This window comes from Struthio camelus, chromosome 1, assembly GCF_040807025.1.
Source record: "Struthio camelus isolate bStrCam1 chromosome 1, bStrCam1.hap1, whole genome shotgun sequence".
Lineage (NCBI taxonomy): Eukaryota > Metazoa > Chordata > Aves > Struthioniformes > Struthionidae > Struthio > Struthio camelus.
The window spans coordinates 59,753,910-59,777,296 of NC_090942.1; the positions used below are offsets into that span (position 1 = coordinate 59,753,910).

The window sequence follows — 23,387 nt, forward strand, 5'->3', positions numbered from 1 at the left end:
CAAGTACATTAGACATATAAGTAGTGATCCAGACCATGAAGTCACAAAAGTGAGCAAGGAAACTAAAGTTACATTGATTTGTAGTGCTGTGATATTGTTTCCTGTAAGCACAATTGCTGTCATTCCTCTGTCATACGAAGGTAGGTCCCAGTGGAAGGACTCAAAGCCGTTGTCAGATAAGAGAAAATGTTTCCCATCTCAGCATTTTTCTCTAGCTAATCAGAGACTATCAGCCTTTCTTAGACCTTACAGATATTGGCAATTTAAAAGCCAGTCATACAATGAATTGCTCTTTGGAGGCATTTCCTACTCCCTCAATTTATAAAGCAAACCTCAACAATTAGTCTAGATAGGGTTCTAGGTGGCTAAAGCAGACAGAGGATTACAGGCTGTGACTATAGAGAACAACCACCATTATGGGGAGCTGTGCATACCTCTCTGGGTGACACTGGCCATGGCTTGTGGTGCAGTCCTCCAGTCTGGGCATCAAGTGTAAGAGACACAAGAGAAATGAAACATGTGGCAGATGGCTAACATCAGCTGAACAGCATGGTTTATATAGGACCAACTGAAGGCAAATGACTTCACTCTATATACTGACTCAGAGGCAAAGTCTCATTAACATGGGTAGCTGTTGTCTCTGAGGCTGGCCTGTGAGTCCTGCTGGCTCATCCACAGGGCTGCCTCAGCTGCAGAAGATGTTGCAGAGAGTGCAGCTGTTGTTGGCTGACGAGACAGCTGTGCTTATTTTGGCTCTGCTTAGACTATGGGTGAACAGAGAAGCAAGATCTGAGAGGGGGAGTCAAAGGAAGATGGAGAGAGCTGTTGCAGGGAGAGGCTGTGTAGAAAGATGTACTGATGAACAGGGAGGGAGAAGAGAAAAATACTACTGACTTGCCTAGCACTAACTGCCTGACTCCAAGCACAGGTGAAGACCAAAAATGAAGTGACTTGCTCTCTGGTAGGATGCACAAACTGGCAACTGCCTCAGAGCAGACCCCTCAGAGGAGTTTCCTGCTCTCTGTAGAGGAGTGCAGCCTTCCCAGACCAAACTGACAGCTTCCTCATCGGGGTCAAGGGGCCACCTCTTCCCGGAGATGCACACACACAGTGATCACCACAGCACCAGGATCTATGACAGCATGGGCTCATGAGGCATAAGCGTCACTGTCATTAGTCTTTTACACCTTCTGCAGCCCCAAGTACTGGCCACAGCTGGAGACAGAGACTGATGTGACGAGCTGATGCAGCAGGACCAATCTATTTCTCTCTGCCTTAAGGAAAATGACAGAAATGACATTTGCATGCCATTCAGCTTTGGTCAGAATTAGTTCAAGACAAAAGATGTTCCAAGGCTTTTGTCTCCTCTAAAAAAGCAAATGCAAGAGAGATTAAATATTTAAACCAGCTTTTCTCTCTCTTTTCTCATTCATTTTCACTCCCCTCATTATTCAGTAAAGCAGGCTCATTCTTCCACCCCCTCACCTTCCCTCCCTCCCTCCCTCCTACATTCATTTCTCCTGCTTGGTACCCCTCCCTTCAAGCGATGCTGAGAAGTTATTGTTCAGGAGTCAGTAAACCGCAGGTCCCAAGTCATATTCTGAACAGCAAGCAGATTAGCAGCCGCCAGTATTACTGCCCTTGCATTATCCTCACCCCCGGCCTTTAAACTTGGTGAAGGGATCTCCAGTGGTCTTACAGTAACGGAGAAAATAAGTGATAATCATCAGTTATAAATGAGAACAGGAATACCTGGGATTTGGAGGCAGCTGGAGAAAGCGCACATTTGAGCAAATGGTGGCCTGTCTTTTATATTCCTAGTCCTTTCACAGAACTTGTGTATGACTTTGTGTAATTTCTCAGTGTCCCAGGGTGCAAAATGGGTTAATAATATTTACTCACATCCCTGGAAAATGGAAAAGCAGTGCTATGAAGAACATCCAAGTCACCTGTTATTTGCTGTGTTTGCTGTGAATCATTTATTAATTACATTTTAATGAAATGTATTTGAGAAAAGATTACGTTTCTAGTATCCCTCCTTTCCTTCTGCCAATAAGGACACATCATGTGTAGGTTTTCTCAACAGACACACACGCACCCTTCCATTGTTATTCCACTATTGAAACTTTATAAAGCTTTTTCCCTTTTTGCAAAATCACTAAGAAGCGAAATTAAAGCTGAAAAAATATATTCAAAAGGCTGCAGGCTAGAACACCCTCCATCCCAGAAAATTCATTTCTGTACCTTCAGTGAATACCAAGAGGGGACGGTTTATAGTCTTCCAGGCCCTGATGGAGGAAAAGTGACCCACATGACATCTGTGTAGCCTGTGATTCTGTCTGAGTTGAAGGACAAGTCATGTACTCACCTGACAATGACTACAGAGTGCTGTGTCAGCCCTTAAGGAAAGAGTGGGTGTAGGTATAAATCACGATGTTCAATCTCTGTTCAGCATCTTATTTCTCTAGATGCTCCTGGGCCTTGTGTCCAGCTAGATAGCTGTATGCCTAGGAGGGAGCCAAGGTACATCTCTTCTGCCACTGACCTGGATCAGTGATGCTGGTAGGAAGGGGGGATCCATCCAAAAGCTCTCCTCTGGCTTATACCATCCCAGTGCTTCCAAAAGAGAGAGAGGGAAAATTATCCCTTTTTGGCCTTTGCAATAGCTGTTTCCCCACTGCTGTTACTCAGCATCCCAAGACATGTCCTTACTTTTCCCCTTTTGCTGTCTGCTCTGTCCCTCTTACCTGCATGCGAGATTGTCACTAAATACCTGTGATGGGAATATGAAGAACTAAGGTGAGCAGAGGAGCAGCAGGAGTTGGGAAAAGATGAAGAAGACTGGGGAGGAGAGCACTGTAAGCCTTCACAGAAAAATCTCTGATCAAAAGCATAATGAAATCTCATTAGATACAGCTGAAAACAAAGACAAAACAAATGGCATAGAAACAAGAGGAGATGCATGAAAAATGCATGAAACAGAGACCGACAAGCCAGAGCCCTCTGTAGCACACGTGATTCTGCCTGTGACCAGCAATTCTATTTTGGTCTCCATTAAGAAGTGGCTGTTACAGCCCAGGCAAATCTGACTCCTGTCACTATATGTAAGATCAACTTTGTCCATATAATCACTCATGTTCGGAAGCCCTGCTTGCCTTGCAAGCTGAGGAACTGTACATGGTCGGGAGACTGGGGGGTACAAAAAATTGCTATTCTAAGAATCTGATTTCTCACATCTATTCAAACATCACCAATCCCTTCCAGCTGTACCTGTCTCTCCAGAAAAGAGACGGAAGAAATTGTTCATAAAACTTGAAGATCTTTACAGATAGGTCCTCCTAGCACCACTCCACCAATGCTGTAGTATTTTTGTGCCTAGGAGATAGACTTCTCTAAATCCCACTGCTGTTCACTGAAGCCAGGATGCTGGACTGCACAACCACAGGCTAATTGCTTTGAAGATTCCCTTAGTCATCTTCCTGGAGTTAGAGCCTCACGACCAAAACTTTCTAGTACTAAGAGGTTTTCTTTGACTGCCTCCCTGAAGCTGATGGGAATGGCTTTAAATCTGCATGACTCCACAAAGGTTTTATATGACGCTTGGTTTTGCTGTGATTACTTAACAGCAGGAACAACATAGTGAAGACCAGTATGAATTAGGGCACTATGTCCTCAGTACAGGGTTAATTGCGTCTATGCCCTCCTTTTCCTGCTGGACCAGTCCTATGCTAGAGTCTATGCAATTACAACAGCTGTTCTTTTCTTAATGTTCCTTTCATTAAGAAAATAAGGAAGTTTTGGTGATTGAAAAACCCCATTCCTTTGATTTGAGAGACATTATACACCTTTATTTATAATCAAAGGAAGTCAGTGAATGAGAGTAATTCCAGGGAGAAGAATGGGTGAGAATGACAGCTTGTGCTTTTATATTTCTTTTTGTTCTTGTTCTGTTTTCCCCTCTCAGAGGACTGCAATCATGTACTCAAGATCCAAAGTGAAAGCCATTATAATAATGCTAATACTATATACTCTTAGTGTAACTTTTACTAATATCTCCAAACGCTCTGCAAATATCGGAGAAGCTAGGCTCAGTCCTTCCTATGGAGCAAGAACATAAATATTTTATCAGTTTACAAATGGGAAACTGAATGTTCAGAGAGGTTGAAGTGATTAGTCTAAGGTGACTCAGGGTGAGTTTCTCCAGATGTGAGCTCCCTCTGCCCACTGCAGACTAACTGGAAACTGAGTAGCCATCATTAATGAGCTGCTGAGCCTGAGCTAATCGGCCCTGTTGAGAGATTATATAGCTTTTGTCCACTTTGAAGCATGGGCAGAATGACTTGTAACTGTCTACAAAAAGCTATGCAAATAATAGCCTCCTCCAGGCAGCAGGCCTGGAAAAAAGAGTCCTCATCTCCTTGTCGCCAGTGCTAAGCATGAGCTGTATGGCCAGGAGGTGACACAGCACACAGAGATGTATGTATAGCAAACACTCACTGCAGAGTGCCAAAACCTTCCAGGGAAGTGTAGTTAATGGACATATTGATAACCTCATCTACGTCCTTGGAAAAAAACAGACCACAGAGCCATGTTGGCCCAGTTTTTATAAGGGCAGTGTTGCCAGCTACAATCACTACACAAATATGTATCAGATTCTCAAAATCACGAAACTAACTTAAAGATTGCAAGATTAAAACAATTTGAGAAGCAGAATGAGAGAAAGAAAAAAGCCCTTAGGATGCTGCAGGGTTAGATTTTTCTCTGCAGCTGAAAGGACTGGCATCTTACTTTGTAACTAAAAAAAAAATCAGAGCTCTGACTAAAACTTCTATATTTGCATGTATTTTCTGACAGGGGCCAAATTTCAGTGGGTCCCTTTAAATAATGTGAAATTGGAGAATTTTCCTGAATCAGTCCAGTTCCTCTGTCTGCAAATCTGTCTGATGATCTGGAATCTGAGGTTCGGTTTTTTCAGTGTTAGCTGCAAATAGCTCTATCTGGATGGAACCAATACTGCCACTGCCTGCCTCCTTAGGGGCAAGATTTCAAGGCCAGGGCAATCGACCCTGAACCTTTGGCTTGATGCTCTGCACAGCATAAGCCATAGGGTAACACCAGTCATTTCTTGCAACAAGCCTGTGTTCTCTGGTTGGGCTGGAGGCTGTACTAGACCGGAGTTTTAACAATGTAAAAAGCTACTATTCTGACTTGAAAGCATATTAAAGTCACTTTTACTCTGGTGTAGATGACTAAGCAAGCTGCTGAGCCACAGGAAATCAGGCCCAAGGCATTTTCTACGTATTTGTTCTGGCTGAAGGCTCAGAGAACGTGTACAGAGGTATAAATTTACCCATTACCTTCTCCATGACTCTGTATGCTCCAAGACTCTCTCTGTTCAGAGGAGCTTGTTCCTCTTCAGACAATTTCACAACAATCCAATTAGCAACAAAACTTTCTGTCTTCAGTGCCAGATGAAACTACCAGATTATTAGAGGCTCCCACTGGCTCTGACCTGTACTTTACTTAAAAGCAGAGGGCAACTACATCTGTGAAATGAACAGAAGGGACACATTTAATTACTGGCAAACTAACCCATCAGGATTCCCACTCCTGACAGTGCTGGAGGACAGAGAAAAGGGCCTGTGATTTATATGGCAGGTAGAACAAAGAAAGGGAAGGGAAGAGAATAACTACAAGAGTTTTTTCACTGCTAGAAATCACTGCTAATTGGGAAAGGATGCAAAAAACAGCTACTTCATCTGCCAGCCTTTTCCATGCAGTACAGACCTTAGCCACCTTGCATTTTTTTTCTGTCTCAGGGATCCAACCCTTTTACCAAACTGTATAATTCTCTATATTGCCCTTTGCAAGGAAGGGGGAAAGGGAAGAACAAAAGGAGTTCAGATTTTTTCTTTATTGTGCTTGAAGGCAGTTTATGTAAGCACCTGGAAAGAACTATTTATTTCTTATTAGTCTCTTTGAAAAGCACTTAATGCTGTTTTAATCCCATAGAAAGGAAATCAGACACAAAGGTTCATGCTGCACTTGCAGTCTCTTTGGCTAGTGACAACACAGGCTCAGTGCTGCCAGTGATGACTGGAAACCAAATTCAGCAGTGAAGGTAACCCACTTGGGGTGCTGAAGTGAAACTGCTGAAAACTGTTCACCCTGGCACGGTGACTCTTTGGTGGCACTAGGGCAACAGGTACATATGCCCCCCAGAGCCTTTCAGCCTGTCCCACCAATGGAGCAAAATATTTGCTGTCAGTGGGTCATTCCAGGGTGTGCTCCTGCTACTTCAGACCCATGACGTTGTGCAGATGAGGAGACTGATGGGAAGAATTAGGGATGGAAGTTGGCATAGCAACCTCAGGCTTTGCAGTTTCAGGCTTTATATAACCATGAGCAGGTTGGAAAGGTGTGAAAGGGTACTTCCCTCCTCTTGCACGCACAAAGCCTCAACAAACCAACAGTTCACATCCTTAACAGCTAAGCAAAAGTCAGAAATCTGCCAGAGATAGCAAAGACCTCCAAAGCACCCTTCACCCGATCCTTGTCCATCAGGGGACACTCAGGCCTGTCCTGAGAGAGGTTATTAGGTCAGTGTTTTTGGCCACCATCTGCATCCGGGCAAGGGTGCTTTAACTGCAGAATGTGCTACTAAATAGGATTTATAACACCCTGACTGCTTGACTGCTGTGCTGTAGACACTCAGTAGGCCTTAGAATACCTAGTCTTGCAAATCTCTGTGCTCAGGCCCGAACCACCGAAACGCAGTTCTGTAGCTCCAAGGGCACCGGCACAAAGACAAAGAGCGAGTATGACAGCTTTTTGCTCTCATTGCCAATAGGAAGCATGGAGGTTTTAAGCACTAATCATTTTCAGATCAACAGCAAAGAAGCTCTTTTCTCCTCCCACTATAAGCAAAGGAAGAAGATAAAGAGAAGCTAGGGGTTTTGTTTGCAGAATGAATCTCAAAGTGCCTTTTCCAGTATAGAGCGGTGCATGGGGTTGATCAGAGGTCTGCTTTCTTCAGTTGTCTTGCTCATTGCATCTTCAGTTATGAGTTTTCCAGATACTAGTACCAACTGTATCTGTCATGATAGACATATTTTATTCCAAATACTGAAAAGGACAAAGAGAGAATAGATCCGATGTCCTCACTCTATCAGAACTAATGTAAACTCTTGCCAGCAGGGAGCGCTTTAAAGCGGACAGACAGGCAGCTTGGTCAGAGGTGCAAAAGGGCATCGCACTGAGCCTAGCACATGGCTGCTCGATAACCAGTGCAAATCCCTGTGATTTTATGATAAATCTCCTAACAGCTGATGAGATCAAGTCCCGGATTTGGAACTGTGTGATAAGAGAAAGAAATCTCAGCTTTCATTTAAAGAAGGAAAAGCAAAATAAGCACAAACCAAAGTTTCTAGCCTTACTGCTTACAGAGAAAATTTGGTAAATATTGCTTAAATGAATCCTACAGACCCAATGCCTCAGAAGTAAAGGCAAGTCCTACCTATTTGCAATTAAAAAATAAATATTAATAACTTGCAAGCCAGTGTCATGATTCTGGGAGAAGTGACTCATGCTTCAAAATGCTTGGTGAGGCAGTATTGACATTGCTGCAAACATCTTCCTTGTCTCATTAGCACCTAGTCAGAGGTGCTAGGACTCCTTACATACCTGCTGCTTAAGCATAAGGCCTTGGCTGCCCAGGCCTTAACATTTTGATGTCCCTCAGCATCTTGGCCTTCCAAAGGTGCCCTGTTACGATTGTCAATGAACATAGCCAAGCTTCTTTAAGCATGGCTCATCATGGGGCCTGAGGAGCTTTTGGCTGGACAAAGCTTAGCCAGTCACTACCTGCTCTGTGGCTAGTCTGCTTTTTCTTTAGAGAAATTATCTCTAGCTAGAGTGCAGTTTTCCTGCATTCCAGGCACTGAGCTTCAGGACATTTATTACATGGGTTACCGGAGCAAAGCTAACTCTTAAAAATTCTTTTGGGGTACTCCCAGGCATTTCTCATACTCTAGAAAGAAGACAGCAGAATGAGGTGACAGAGGGAAATGGCAAACTCATCCAGGCTATTCTGAAGGTATACCTCCACACATGCATGTGAAAAACAGAGCAGTTAGTTACACAAGCTGCCCTGGATGTCCATTAACAGCTGTTAAAAACAGTGTCTGAAAGTCCACCAGAGATACCAGCTGAAGAGAGACTTGAGATGAAACATAAGGAAGACCACCACAAACTCAGCTTGCAGTGATGGGCTGAGACAGAGGGCATGATCTTGTCTCATAGAAGCAGAAGAGGTCATCCCAGTACCTTGGACTTCCTCGGCCCAGACTTCTGTCTCACAGCCAACCTGCCTGTGGTCGTGGCTCACAGCACTTGTAAAAAAGGATCTGCAAAGGGAAGGGAGGGGAGGGACAGTCACAGCATGCACCACCATCTCCAGAAGAGAGCATATCACAGCAAAGGCTGAGAGTGCAGGCCATGTCTCAACTGCATCCTCTCACCACTGAGGAGATATATGTATGGGAAGAGGCAGGCCACACCATTTTCTTCCTTTGCACCAAAGAACTGGAAGAAGGAAAATGTTCTTCCTAGTGTAAGGAAGCTCCAAATTGCCTTTGCATATGACTGTAGCTTAAAGGTGAAACCTAAGCCTCTGCATCTTTGGCCTCTGTAAACCAAAAAAAAAAAAAAAGGAAAATAAAGAAAAATACTGGTGGCTGCTGGGCCACCACAGCTGACAGACTTGAGCTCTCACTGTCAGAGTGCAGATGCTAGAGCCTGCCCAGAGTAAGCCCAGCCTCACAGGGCTTACAGGGAGGGAGACAGCTATGATCACCAGCACCTGACCTAGTTAAAGCTTGTATGCAGGCAAGCCTGCACTGACAGGTCCTAGGTTCAATGTCTTGGGTCTGTAAACTCACTACAGTCTACTTTTTCGATCACCCCCAGGTTACGACACCAAGATGAAAATCATGGGTAGCCATGAGAATGAAATGGCAGGTACTGTCACTATCCTTTGATTATCGTTGAAGGAAGCTAGGCAGACCTGAGTCTGCAGTATTTCACTCCTGACTCCACCGAGATCATACGAAACCATAAATAGTTAAGACATACATAACAATCCAGTTTTTAACTCTTGCTTAAGCTAAAGGTTTTATATTCCATAGCTGTCCTATTGTTGTCGTGTAGCGAGGTCCTGGAATACCACATGCAACCGAATATGGGGCTGGAGCTGTCCCTCATTTTTATTTAAACTGTCAGATCATGTTACCACATTGAGACAATAGCCACCTTCCTAACCAATTACCATCTCACCAGACAGACAGTCGGAGACGATGACCACAGTTTTATAAAGAGGAGGTATTGCCTCTCAGGGCTGTGACACAGACCAATGCATAATTCAGGGTAAGTCTGCATTTAGTTTTCTGGCTGATATACATGGACCTTACAGCCAAGGCTGATTTGCTACCTGCTATTTCTCTCAAGTGCCTCTTTAGCCATTGTTGCTTTGTGTTTCTTCCTGTCGTGGCAGCGGCAGCAAGCCTATCCCAGCATACAGACATGGTTATGAAGTCAAATCCTATGTTTTCGAGAGAGTTACAGGAGACAGTGTAAGCTCCTTTTCACAGTGCTTCATTGCTGTTTGTTAGAAAAAAAAGTGCCAGCTCTGAAAAGGAAGTCATCAGTGGATAAATTTTAAAATGGGCTCAATGGCTCTTCAGCGGGGTGCCTTGCTGGGAGTGACACAGGAACCTATGGAGAACTGGCTTGTTGTTCTCTTCCCCTGTATCTACTGCCCTGAAATCTCTCTGCTCACACAGGGATTTACAAACACTCAGTGCCAGCCATTTCCCTGAATTTGGCCTGATTACCGAAGCAGCCCTCAGATGAAAGGACAGCCAAATTCTTTCACATCTCTGCTGCTTTTTGTTCTCTGCCATTTTTAGGAATACCAAAAGATGATTGCAGACACAATGCTCAGGCATGATGGAGTTGCAGCCCAGTGGCTGTGGGGAATGGCTGGAGCTCTTGCTGTGAGGTCTTTAAGGACCTTTGCAAAACAAGAAGATCCCAAACTGTGGTCTGACAACACCGTTGTTCTGCTAAACCATTTTTTGTGGTCCCTCTTTGGTCAACTGGATGCCTATGAGCATACACTTAACAGGGTCCTGTTTGATACTCAACCCCCCGGCATAGCACTTTTTCTTGGTAAGCTTTGTTTCCAGTAGGACTTGGCGGTAGGGAGGGGGAAATGAGGTGTATTTCCCCTACTTCATGCTCTTCTGCTGCCTTCCTCCACCCAAAACTTTCTTCTCACCCCCTCAGAGTTGACTCCCACCAGTCCCATTCAAAGCTAGGCACTAGTCAACTGGGTGTAAGGCTCTCCTCTTTTTCCCAACAGTCATTGTACCAAGCTGGCTACTGCAGACAGTAAGTGTCAGAAGGAAAACAACCTCATTAACAGAAATGGATTTTTCTCTCCACACAGATGGGCAGTGAATATTTTTAAACATAGTCTCAACAAGAAGTGCTAATTGGTATCACTGTAACCCTACCATCCTTTCCTGTAAGTAAGCTAAAGAACAGATGGATATTATTATGAAACCCTAGGGAGATGGATGTTTGCTTAGTGAAGTGGACACATCTAGCTCTTCTCCAGTACTTAGAAAAGATTCCAACAAAGTAACAGATTTCTGAAAACCCTTCCTGGAGTTACAAGTAACCCTGAGATGTGCAAAACAATGCTAGTTCAAGGGCATCCACCATGGCTGCATCAGCAGTGTAAAGAAAGGAGGTCTATGTAGAGAAGACAGTAAGATCAAGTTTTGGAAAATGCTAACTGATGAAAACAACAAAAAGCACAGCTGCTCAATGGGAGGGAGAAATACAACAGTGGATAAAGTGGATAAATGTGAGAGAAATAGCAGGCAGCAAATTGGTCTGGGCTGTGCAGTCCATGGATGTCAGTGAGAAAACTAAGCGCAAACAATTTGGCCTGCATTGATTTCTGTCACAGCCTTGAAAGGCAATAACCTACTCTTTACATGACTCTGGCTGGCAGCCTTTTGGAATAATGAACTCATGTGTGGTCCCTTCCATACCAGAAAGTTATTGGGGAATGCTGGAGTGTCTTACGACTCCTTAGACCACTATCTTCTCACAGAGGGCCACACCTGCCTATCCTCTCAGCATACCTGGGAGTCCATCCACAATAGTCTGCACAGGGAGAAGTTTGCTTTAAAAATGCCCATTTTGCCTTATTTGGAGGAGGGATTGGACTTGGAGTCCGGGGAGCGTGACCTGAACTGATCCCTAATTATTCAGAGTTGAGGCCCCTAGCACAATTCCTTTCTTCGTGTCTCTCTGGCCTATTGAATGGCTCATGTGGATCCAATGAGGATCTCTGTGGTACATCAGTAAAACAAGGAATTAAGCAGCTTTATATATGTGTTACTCATAATGACTTCCCTTATAAGATCGTAGATAAGCTCCTTTATGATGTCAGTGACTGAAACAAGAACATTTCCTACCTCAGGTACAGATAGATGTTTCTGCCCAAATCAAAGGCAGATGAAGGCAGAGAGGCTTTGTCTATTACTGTTTTGTGAAAGTCTGGGTGCCTGTGAAAAACAGGCAGGAACATTCAGAGAGGCTGAGAGAGAAGGCGGCATCAGACACAGTCTAAACAAATGCAGGGAGAACGGTCCTAAAGAAAGCCTAGAGAAGGAGGCCTCTGTGCTAAATGTTCTTCAAAAGATTTTTGGACCCAAGAGGAAAGAAACTCTCCCCGTCCATTTGATGCCTGCTGTGTGCATGGAAGCAGGATTTTGTACCTTCCCAGTAAACATACAGGACTGCGTCAAAAATCCCTAACTGCATTAACAATTGCTTTGGCTGATGAAAATTTTCCAGAGACCTCAGCTTTGACTGTCCCCTTTGGTTAAAAAGGGACAACAGCTGTATATCTATCCCTCTGTAAGTGGTAAGACCTTCCCACATGGGAGACGCCTTAGATGGGGACATTAATAGAGGATATAACCACAGTCCGCAAACACCCCAGGGATGCAGACATCAAGGAAAAGGGAGAACTGTTTGGCATGAATTTAAGAACAGAATATTTAGTCTGATGCCATGACAGTCTCGGGATGCTGGGATCTGGCTGGCTTTGGACTAAGGGACCTCCAAGGGAAGTGGTGAAAGCTACATCACTTATTGTCACTTTAGGACTTGACTGACTCAGACATTGGGAAGTGTCTCAGACTGTAGGGAAGTGCCTCTTGGGCACATAGCTCCATTCCATGTCTCAGAGTCTTTTCCATCTCGAAGTCTGTGCAGGAACATGCCATTGCAACGAATAGCAGCTTTTCTGACCCCTGACTAACCCAAACAGCATGCACAGCCCTGACTTTCATGAACAAGCCCATGACAGAGTGCCAGCAGTCCTCCTCGAGCAAGCTGCTGCACATCTCATACTTCAGATACAGCACTGCATAGAACTCTCACACGCACCAATTGCCAGGCCTGGTCTGCCAGGGGTCTGTTACAAAAGCAGTTGGGACCTGATGAGGATAAATAAAGAACATGCAACTTAAAATGGGAGACTGCCCATCTGACTCTCTCTTGGAAGAATTTTCTCTGCTTCTAAAATCTGACCCGTGCAGCTCCCTCCCTGACCTGAGGTCTGGATCTATTCTTGTTGGTGCTACTGGATGAATACTGCAGGAGGCTGAACGATGATGTATGATGCTGTCAGTCACAAACAAAAGGGGTGCACGCCCCTCTCCCAGGGCAGGAGACAGCAGTGAGGTGAGGGTAGGAAAGTGTCAGTCAACATTTGCCTCCCTTTGCAATGCTGGCCTCACAGTCCGCCAGCAGAAAGAATGCTAATCATCCAAGTGAGCTAGTTATTCTGCCTCTCACAAGTTGGTTGATAATAGTAATTAAAATTGCATTTCTTTATGAGGCAACTTTGTGTGGCTGTTGCATCTTAGGAGCTGGAAAATTTTGGAGGCAGAGTTCAGAACAGGCTCTATCAGCTGAAGGAGGCTGTAGCTGGGAGGAGGCTGGAGAGGCCACACTGACAGCAAAGTGGGGACAGACAGCACTCATGTAGCGCAGACCCTCCCACCATGCAAACTCAATTAGTTTTTTGATGTATTTTGTCTTTTCATGCTACAGATCCCATTATATTCTTAGTCCAATTAGAGTTATGGCTGTTAAAACCTAGAGCACGACTAGCTGGTTAGATTTTAAAAAAAAATGTGACCTTTTGCAGCTAAAAGCTTTTTCAAGAGTAAGCAGCATTATCCTCTTTTCTTGCCTGGGTGTTTTCCTTCAGCATAGGCAAGAGATGTTTGCTCTCTCCAGCTGGACCCCCTGCTCACACCAGAGTCTGGGCAGCAGCAGTAAATGACTACGTTCCCGTAGTTTAGCAATCCAGTCTTCTCAGCTCACCATGAGAGTGCCCCAGCCTATTACAAAGCAAGGTCGCACCCTTGTTAAGCCATGCACCTAAGGAAAAACTGACCCTGTGGAAACACACACAGGTCAGAATGTGGTGGAAAATCACCTAAATGCCCTGTTCCCCGACGGGCTGTGGCTCCCATTTATTTCGGTAAGAGGGTGATACCCCTTTCCTGCCTACTCATTCTACCTCCCTAGTGCTCATTATTGCCACATATGGATATGTTTCTCTTCTTTTCTCCTCTCTTCTTATTCACTTCTCCCCGCGCTGCACCTACATGCGCATCTATCCACACTCTTTCCCCTTATAGGAAATTGCAGAGTCTGTCAGCATAGGGAACAACTTTGGTGGACTCCAGATAAGTCTGTCAGCAACAACTCCTTTTACAATTTTAGTACTTAAAAACAAACCAGGGACATTCCTAAACAAAAATATTCATCGAACTGCATAAACGCTGAGAGTGTTCTTTCCCTGAACCAGTTACCTCCCCTTCTTTCTCTGAAAAACAGCATGATGCTTTACAATACTTCTAAGCTCTTCAGAAACACCTCCACCTCAGAAAGGCTGGAAATAATTGACGGCTGTGACGCTAGCTGGAATCTCAGTACAATAGATCAGAGAAATATCACCAGGAAAGGTTTGTTTTGGTAAGTTATATAACAGTGCACACGGCACTGGAAAAGCTGCAGAATAGTGTGTGAGAGTTAAAATGGCTAAAAAAGACCATCCATGTAGACGGGTGGCAGAGCTCAGTGCAGTGTTGGGAATAATGTCACCTTAATAAATAGGAGGATTTAACCAAAGCCACTAATACCGCCAAAACGGCCCCAAGCCTAGCTCCAATGTGTGTCTAAAAAGACCACTAGTGCATTGTTGCCTGACCTGTGGCCTCTTCAGGGTCTTGAAAGCAGAGTGCCGTAGTACAGAGAAATAGGCATCCTGATCACAGAGCTAATCCAATCTGGAGAGGGCTGAGAGTGATCTATGGCAGGAGTTACTGACCAGTGTTCCCACGTGGTGTGCCAATAACTTCTCTCTGTAAAGCCCACACTTCTGCGGTAATAACTACCCACTTTGCAAAACCTCGTGTCTCCTGCCAAGGTCGTTTCCAGGCCCTGCTTACCCTGCTTCTTTCAGCTTGTACTTCAGCCAGCACATAACTAGAAATGAGAGTGAACTGCAAGTAAGATGAAGCTGGATTAGTCACAGGGCAGAGTCTGTTGTAAGGACAAAGTCCTACAGAGAAATTCCAGGGGCTCCATGGGTGGACACACACCAACAGAGCTGCAGTCTGTGTGAGTGTTCCCTGGCTCGCACCAGCAGCAGCGTATAACGCTTTGTCCTTAGCCTCTTTCTGTGTGGTTCATGTGAGAAACAGTAACTTGCAGAGCTTTTGATTATGTGTTCAATTCCAAACTGGCAGTATTCCTTCACACTCTGGCGCCTACTGAAAGCATTTCCTTCTCTCGTCCTACCCAGGTGGATTTTTTTGCTGGCAAATCACAAAGGAAAGTTCAATAGCAGATAGCTATCACTTTATCACCAGGTATGCTCATCTTCATGAACAAGTCCCTTCCTCCTCCGGCACTGCCTGTCTCTAGCAGGAGTGATTGCTGTGAGGGACAGTTAGCTGAGGGAACAGGGGTTTATAAGGACATCCATTTCCACCTGCCACTGCTCAAGAACATGTGCAGAGGAGTCAGTCCTTGATCATCTGTTTGAGCAGGTGATGGAGAATTGTCTGGCATAATGGGCTGGAGAGCCTTGCCATGGAAGGCTTTCCCTTCACAAGCTGTTAAAAGACAGCAGGCCTCTGAATGACCGCAGAGCTCCTAGTACTGGCTCTCAGGCTAACGCTCCTTGAAGCAGAGGATTCCACTCACACCGGAACTGTGTGAGGTCTCACAAGTTTTCTCCCTCTTCTCCTTTAAAAGCTCAAGGTATAAAACCAAACTGGATTAGAGCTGTCTGTGGCCAAGGAGAATAGCGCTTTAAATAATTGCATTCTGCTTTCTTTACCCTACACTCAACCCAGCACTACCGTCCCTTTTACTTCCAGCTCTGTCTGAGGTCCAGGGACTGGATCTTGAAGTCCTCCTGCTGGTCTCTTCATTTTCTGTGATAGTTAGTCCAAGTGTGTAGTCACTGCCTTTAAAACCCCAAACCACCCTTCCTGCTCTATTTATGCCTTATCTCCTATCTGACCTTTTCATAACGGCAAGGCTCAGGTTGTGAATACATCTGCTGTTCACAAATGCCATCTGTCTATGCTGACCCTTCTGCACCAGAAAGACCTTTCTCTTCTCCTCACCAAGGACTCTTTTTTCTGTTTTCACTAGAAGAGAATCCTGTGGGCCAGTAGTGGCTCTATCGATTGGAGGAGTCAGTAGGGCTGGCTGAATTTTAGTAAAATAATATATCGGTACACGCACATCCATTAACATAGCATATATACTACCACAGTGCCATAATTATTGCCATGATGAGCAGCAAGAGGGAACCTTATTACAGACTACTGATAGGTGTTTTTCCTCAGCTGGAGGTGAATCTGGTGCATGACTCTGCTCCTAGGCCTGGATATGTATTTTCCAGTAGTGATATATGGGATAAAATTGCCCAGGAGCTTCTCTGAGCTTTCCCTACCCTTTGTAAGATCCTAGAGACAAACACTGCTCCTTATCCTAGCTGGTGTGGGTCATGGTACTCATTAAACCATAGGAATTGCTAGTGGATCCCTGCAAATGGTACCTCCTGTGTGAAAATGAGTCTTTATATTGGTACAGTAGGTTGTCCAAAAAGACTCATAGCAAGAGCTTGACTTTTGGAAGAGAAAGGAAATCAAATCCTTTAAAATGTATCTGCTTTGAAGATTAAATCATATTCAGTTCAGCCTATTTGTATATTTAGAACATTTTCTTGGCACAGATATGGATGCAATTCTCATTTCATTCACACAGTTGCAAATCCCCATGAGAGTTAGAAAGAGAGAGTAGAGTCAGAGCCTGTTAATAATAATCTACCCTGGAAGAGATATTCAAACTTGTAATTCACTATTTACACTGGACTTTAAGTAAAAGGGACTAAGAGGCTTTCTTTTTCCTCTTAGAAGTGGGGCACAAGATCTGTGGACAGACTAACATGGCTTACATACAGAATCCAGTCCTACACTGAGTACATGCTAAGGGTACCAACAAATCATGGGGAATTAGCTACCCAGTGGTGAAAGATTGCTGTGGTTTCCATCTGGCACAGTCTAAGCAGTACAAAAGCTTTGTATGAACTTCACAACCTGGCACTGTTGTCACAGCCTGGCTCATAAATGGGTCTTTGTATTGGTACATTAGGCAATCCAAAAACACTATTCTGCAAGAGGGAGAGTTTAGCAAACAACTTTTCGGAAAAGACATATCAACGGACACACGAAACCATCTGAGACACTGTTGGAGTCCTTTCAGAGAGTGCCATTCACACTTCCTCAAAGAGAATTTGAGGGAGATTCAAAATCACTACTTAGAGCCCAGTCCTAAACGGGATGTGGAGGTCAGCCAGTCCTCGGCAGTTTCTGCCTCTTCCTCAATGATAAAGCCTGTTAGATGCAATTCCTCCTCTCTATACTGATCACTAGTAGCCCAGACTATTCTTCCAAGGTTTTTTTACTGAAAACACAGGACCAAAATTGTCATCTCTGTGTAGTTGCAAAACATGTTAGCCATTGTTAACACGAACATGGGTATAAAGCTAAACATTAACGATACAGTAAAATTATGCTGCATTTTTGAGACTTCTAGCTTCTTTAAAATGTTTTCCACATGCACAAACCTGTATATGTTAATATAAATATCTGTGACATTTACACCTCTTGATCAAAGTCTGGATCCAGACTCCAAGATCTTCCTGGGAGCCTTCAGACTTGGATTTGTTTTTTGACAGTGAAAACAAATACCTGGGGCTGATGGATGGAATAGTTCTGTTCAGTGCTGGTGTAGTTCTGAGAACTGTGTATGCATCTGTGGGGGAGACAGGATTCAACATTTTCCAAACACTGCACAGAACACTGACTTTCTGCAGAGGATTCTTTAGCATACAGCTTATTCCCAGTGGGAGAAGGGTACAGCGTGGAAATCATCTGCTTAGGCAACATTAACGTAATAGTTACCCCCTCTTGGAACAACGCTGACTTAGCCAATCTGTGCTGTTTTCTCAGTGCTGGTTTAAGCACTAATGGAGGTCCCCTGCAGGGTTCACGGTGAGACCCTGAACTGGAGGTTATTGCCTCAGTAGCACCAAGGACAACATCGGAGGCAGGAAAAAAAGTTACATCAGTTTTTAATATTTAGAGGCATTTCAAACCCAGCCTCCATCCCTCAGGCTGCAAGACCTCAACAAGGGGGCAATCTGCCTTTTTTGGCTGTGAACTCTTGCAGCATGGAGCAGCAGTAGGACCGGGGTTGGTGTGATTCTGGGTCAGCTCTCCCACCTCCACCGGAGTGGCCAATAGAAGGCATGTCTGTGTTGCCTATAACTTAACTCTCTGCCTTGCTCTTCAGTCCTGCTCATGGGATCATCCACACTACATTTACGTTACTTCATTCCTGGACTCTTTTTTGGAATGAACAAATTGGCTGCTTCTGAGCCAAAAGTTGGGTGTCCTTCTATGGATATTTTAGTTTTTCCATTAGGCAGCATGGGGATCACTGCACCTGGTTTGACTTCCTCAGCCTTATACGGCCCTTCAATATTGTCTTCACAGGCACTGCATGCTCGCATATCCATTATGCCACATTCCCAGACATGCAACATATGCACTTGGCATGGGGCTATAAAAGACAATCTTGTGGGCTGCAGCACAGCCCTCATATAATTTCAGACTCCAAAACTAGAGGTGTGAGGAGCGACTGAACACAAGAGGAATAATAAATGTGTCTTTGGTACACATGGGTCCCTGAGGAAGTTCCAGGACAAGGGCTAAGTAATGCAGGTGCAGCCAGTCTACTTTAGTGCAGGCAGCTCTCAGCAAGACAGATGCAACTCACACTGCATTACATGGCCAGGGAACAGGGAGCTCTCCCTGAGGTGGATAACTTCATAGTGTAGCCATAGCCTTGTTCTGCCAAGAGCACTTTTATGTGAATTTCTTTGGCCTGGCATGCTGAGTGACTGGTGTGAGCCCTGAGGTACTCCTTGGCCATTCTCCCCAGCTCCCACAGCAGCTTTATGCACCTTCCAAAGTTGCTGGAATTACTTTTGAGCAGATGCCCTCAGCAACTCATAACCAGTGTTCTTCCATGAAACTCGGTGGTGAGATACTACGAAGTTCACATCTGAGACCTATTTGCCAGAGGAAATCACAAAGATGAGTGTTCCCAAGTCAAAATTCCTCCTTCAGGAATCTAATGATACCTACAAAGACAGGAAATAGCCTTTTTGTAGACCCTCCTAACTGCTACTTATTTCCCTGGAGAATTTGGCTATTTACATCTTTGCTGATCCCTCTATACTCTCAATTCCAACCAACTGGAGGTTGCTATTTTGGGGTTGTTTTCCAAAACACCCATATGGGAAGAACATAAGTCGCTTTCAGAACAAAAATAAGTCATGGTTATGAGCATGCTTTAAAATGCAGTCAGTTCCTATCTGCTGCTTGCAGTGGTATTTGAGGTCTTTGTTCTTTGCTGCATTTACCCATCTTTGTGAGGTGGGGAGGAGGACAATGCTATAGCGAGGGTGCTTAGGTAGGTTATTTGAAGCAGCCACTGCATAAAGTGAAGGAGTAGGGCTGAGAGTCCAAGCAATCTGCCTTCTGAGGTGGAATCGTAGCTACAGGCTCAAGGCATCCTGCTACTGTTTGCTCCCCTTCCCTGGCAGATTGAATCTTGAACTCTTTTGTTTTTTGCAAAGAAGCAGAAGTTTTTTAGGAGAGGAAGAAAGTATGGGAGCTTGAAGTTGCCTCCACGACTGGATAAAAGGGGACCAGCCCTTGTGCTGCAACAGACAGCTGATCCCAGCTTTGTTTTGGATAAAGAATAGCTCTGGCGTCTCACTCTGAGGCCCAGTGCTGTAAGTTTATATTTGACTTAGATGCATCCCAACAGCCCTGACAGTAAAGCACCTGAGAGGGACAGAATTTAGCCATACCTCTCTTTTCAGTCACATATTGGCTAGTTTAGGCACTTTCTTGCTCAGTTCATGAGGAAACTAATTGCAAGCCCTAATTCTTCCAATGAACTGCTTAGACATCTAACTCAGGGTGGGCCAACTGGGCAGCTATGCCCTCCCCTCCTGCAGAATCTATCTATCTGTAGCATCTTCTGCTTCTTTCTGTTTCCCTCTCCTCCTGCAAGAGCTGCCAGTTGTACCTTGCTGTACACTAGTCAGCTGCATTTGCTCTGGGAGGTGTACTACAAAGGCTAGCACTGGCCTTAATGATCTGGGGTGTTGCCTCCAGGGGATGAGAAGGGCAAAGTGCCAAGGTTTAAAAATTATAGTTGTCAGGAAATATGAACTAGTTCACTTTTAAGAAACTGGCTGAACTGGTTAATTACCAGGAACAAGAGTTTACTGAAGTGGTGGATCAGTTTTTGACAATTGATGTCCCTTTTGCAGCTGAATAAAATTTTCTTTAATTTTGTTTCCAGTTTACATCTGTCAAACAGTTAATGTCATCAAATCTAAGAAATGGAATAGACATTGAAAAAGGGAAGTTTGTTTTCCTCTTCCAAGCTATGACTAACAATTAGAGATCTACTAGTTCTAAAATCCTGATGAACACCAAGGGGAAAATGGGTTCTATTCATTATATGATATTTTCTTTGCTAAACAAACCATATGACAATGTAAAATATTTCAATAAGCAACTTCTAGGCAGCACATGTAATGTAGTTTTACTTTGCTAGTAATGTAGCTAATAATATCAGTTGAAAAGTTAGTTTTTTGGATTCTCAGCTGTTTCCTAATTTCTATCTAAAATGATCTTTACATAAATTTTGAGTAAACACTTAACCATTTATAGAATTGTAAATGATAGTTCCAATGTATTACCATTATCAAAACTAAAAAAGAACAAATGTATGTTGAGCTATATTACTGTTTAAACATGTGCACAGATTACCCTCTTGATTAACAAAAGAAAGTAACTTACTCATTCTTCAGAGTATAACTGGTTGAAAATCAACAGATCTTACTTTCTACAAGTAAAAAAGAAATAACGTCTTTTTTCCAGAGAAGCAACTGAAAAGCAGAAGTGAAACAACATTAATAATAATATTAAATTTTCTTGTTTACTAACTTTAACCACAACAAATCTTACTTTCTACAAGTAAAAAAGAAATAACGTCTTTTTTCCAGAGAAGCAACTGAAAAGCAGAAGTGAAACAACATTAATAATAATATTAAATTTTCTTGTTTACTAACTTTAACCACAGCTAAGTGGGGTGACCTTAAAATCACTTTCATTTCACCTAGTTGCCCTTGAGGGGAGTTATCGAATATGATCCTGTTATTTGGTCTTCCACCTGTTACAAAGCAGGGATAGACAGGTCCTTATATTGAAACAAGATTAAGTCCCTGTGTCCTCTGGCTCAGCCACCTTTAACCTTGTGTTCACCATATCAGCTTTGTGCTCTATAGAATTATGTTCTTGCTAGAGAGACCCAAATGTATTTGATTGCCTGGATCCTGGAGCCCAATTTAAGGAATGTAAGAGTTGTACAGCTTATGTGCATGATCTTTATGTGTGGTCCTTTCTTGTTATGCTGAGGAGTTGTCTCTGTAAGAATCACTCAATAATCTCCCATCTAGCCTTGCTCAGTACACTACAGTTCAGTACACTGTGGACTCGAAATACCTTTCCAAGTACAGCAACCTTGTGATGCAGTGATTGATACTCCTCGACCATGTAGCCAAGTAAGAAAGACTGATTGTCTTGTCTTCCCACATTGCTATAGCTCTAGGTTGACCAATGGGTGATTCCTGGCTCTCCTGTTCTAGCTTCAGTCTTGGAGACTCTGCTTGCCAACCTGTCTGCCCAGGGCCTGGTGTTTCAAAAAGCTGCCTGGGCTCAGCCTGACCTCTTACTACTTCTACCAGCTCTTGCCACTGATGGATCTTCCTTCCACAGGCTCCTACAAGGCCTTGGCTAAAAGTCCCTGGGTCAATGTCAAACACAGGTTTTTTTCAATCTGAGAAAGTCACTGCTGAGTTGACTTCAGCTGTCACTTGGTGGCTTTGTAACCCTGACTCCTCATCTTAGACATGAGGAGTGTTTTCTCCAGCCCCCAGTGAATAAGTATTTCACTAGCAGTGTGGATGTGGAAAGCTCATGCTCTCTAGGTAAGGATGCTTCCTTAGAGCTATCTTGCAGATGGATATAGTGTCCTAACTGGGAATACACTTCGGGGCACTGTAAAGAGAATTTGAAAGGGAATATTTATACCTACTCAAGAATTCTGTGCTCTTCTCCTCCTAATATACACTGCCAGAAAAAAAGAAAATGCCCTTATTATAACTATGAACCGGCCTCAGTTAAGTCAGACCAATATTTTAAGATGTGCAGTGTAAGCATACATCCGCCTGTCAGAAGTGCATTCAGGGTTCTGCAACCCTGGTGAAAGGCAGGAGAAAGGCTGGTATCTGCAAACTACCATGGCAAACAGGCAAGTTGCAAAAGGTAGGCAAGTTAAAGGCCTCAAGGGCAGGAGATGTGGGGCAGGCTACCCCAGTAGGCTTCAGTGGACCCCAATCTTCATCTCAATTCCCTGCTTTACCTCCATTCCCAGCAGAGAGATCAGCACTTTCTGACCTCGCGGGAGCACTGAGGAGCTAAACACACAGAAGACTGTGAAGTCTTCAGATGCCTCAGAAAGGGGAGCTATAGAAATCCCTCAGAAAGATAGATAAGTGTTCTCCTAAATTAGTCAGTGTCTAAATATAGCAGCTCAAACCTTTCTGAATGACATATAATCAGACCTTTACCTTAATGTTGTATTGTATTGTTATACTTTATTATCAGGAATAATCACATATGTATGATTAATATACCAATAACAACACAGTATGTTATAAAGATTTCTTTTTTTCTTTTTGCCAGAGGCATCAGATATGGCTGTATGAGGTGGTGAAAATATCCTTTAAAGGCAGGCTTCAAAATTTCTCAAAAATGAATCATCTTGGGGTGGGGGCGGGGTCAAAAGATTGCTATAACTATGTCTCTTACAAACATCTAAGATAACTGCAGTTTACTTACTTGCTTTTTAGATGGAGACTGCTGCTCTTTCAGTTTTCTGTGTTTTGCGGGAGGATTGGTCAAAACGATGCAGGTTTTGAAATTATAATTCTTGAAAATGTGAAGGGTCCAGCTGAAAAAAACAAAGACTCAATGACTCAGCGATCACAAGAACTTCTCCAAGAAGTTATTAAATATTCCCATATTTCATAAAACATGTCATGGCATTGTAACGGGAAAAAAGAGGCTTTACAAGATATCTGAGAAAAGCAGAGCTTCTTAAGATTTTTTTTCTGTCAAAAAAAAAAAACCTTTTGAAGAACAACAGCATCTTTGTAGGAACACAGGCCTGGGAGAGCCTGCTAACTCCTTTGTCATGGACAAACCTATTGTAGTATACCCTTCACAAACTGTCCTAGCTCCATTTTAAAAGTGTCACTAACTTTGCCCCCGCTAGCCCTACCAGTGGAGATTACACTAAGGTTAAATGCATTTGTGGAAAACTTTCACTCCTTTGCTGTTTTGTTAACATCAACCTTTAGCTTTAACAGCTCTTCTCCAAACCTGCTATTTTCTTCCTGCTGTGTTAGCTGGAGCCTGGCTAGACAAATAGGCTCTTCTAGTGTCTCCTCACGTGACAGGTTTTCCAGTTCTTTGATCATCCCCAAAAGCCTCCTTTCTCCA

At 43.7% G+C, this 23,387-nt stretch overlaps 1 protein-coding gene across 13 annotated transcripts in view; it reads right to left on the bottom strand.

Moving 5' to 3' along the window:
• Positions 1–23,387, bottom strand: part of RASD2 (RASD family member 2) — a 55,159-nt gene that overhangs the window by 10,313 nt on the left and 21,459 nt on the right. For 2 of the 13 annotated variants that reach the window (XM_068943530.1, XM_068943459.1), the window contains exons 2-6: positions 22,725–22,836; positions 20,622–20,710; positions 17,427–17,490; positions 8,326–8,405; positions 2,369–2,616 (exon numbers count right to left, since the gene is read on the bottom strand). The gene's annotated coding sequence lies outside the window, so the exon portion shown is untranslated. Of the gene's footprint in view, positions 1–1,752; positions 1,907–2,368; positions 2,617–5,357; positions 5,542–8,325; positions 8,406–17,426; positions 17,491–20,621; positions 20,711–22,724; positions 22,837–23,387 lie in introns of those variants that run through there. The other 11 variants (XM_068943450.1, XM_068943519.1, XM_068943500.1 and 8 more) reach the window with 10 other exon arrangements.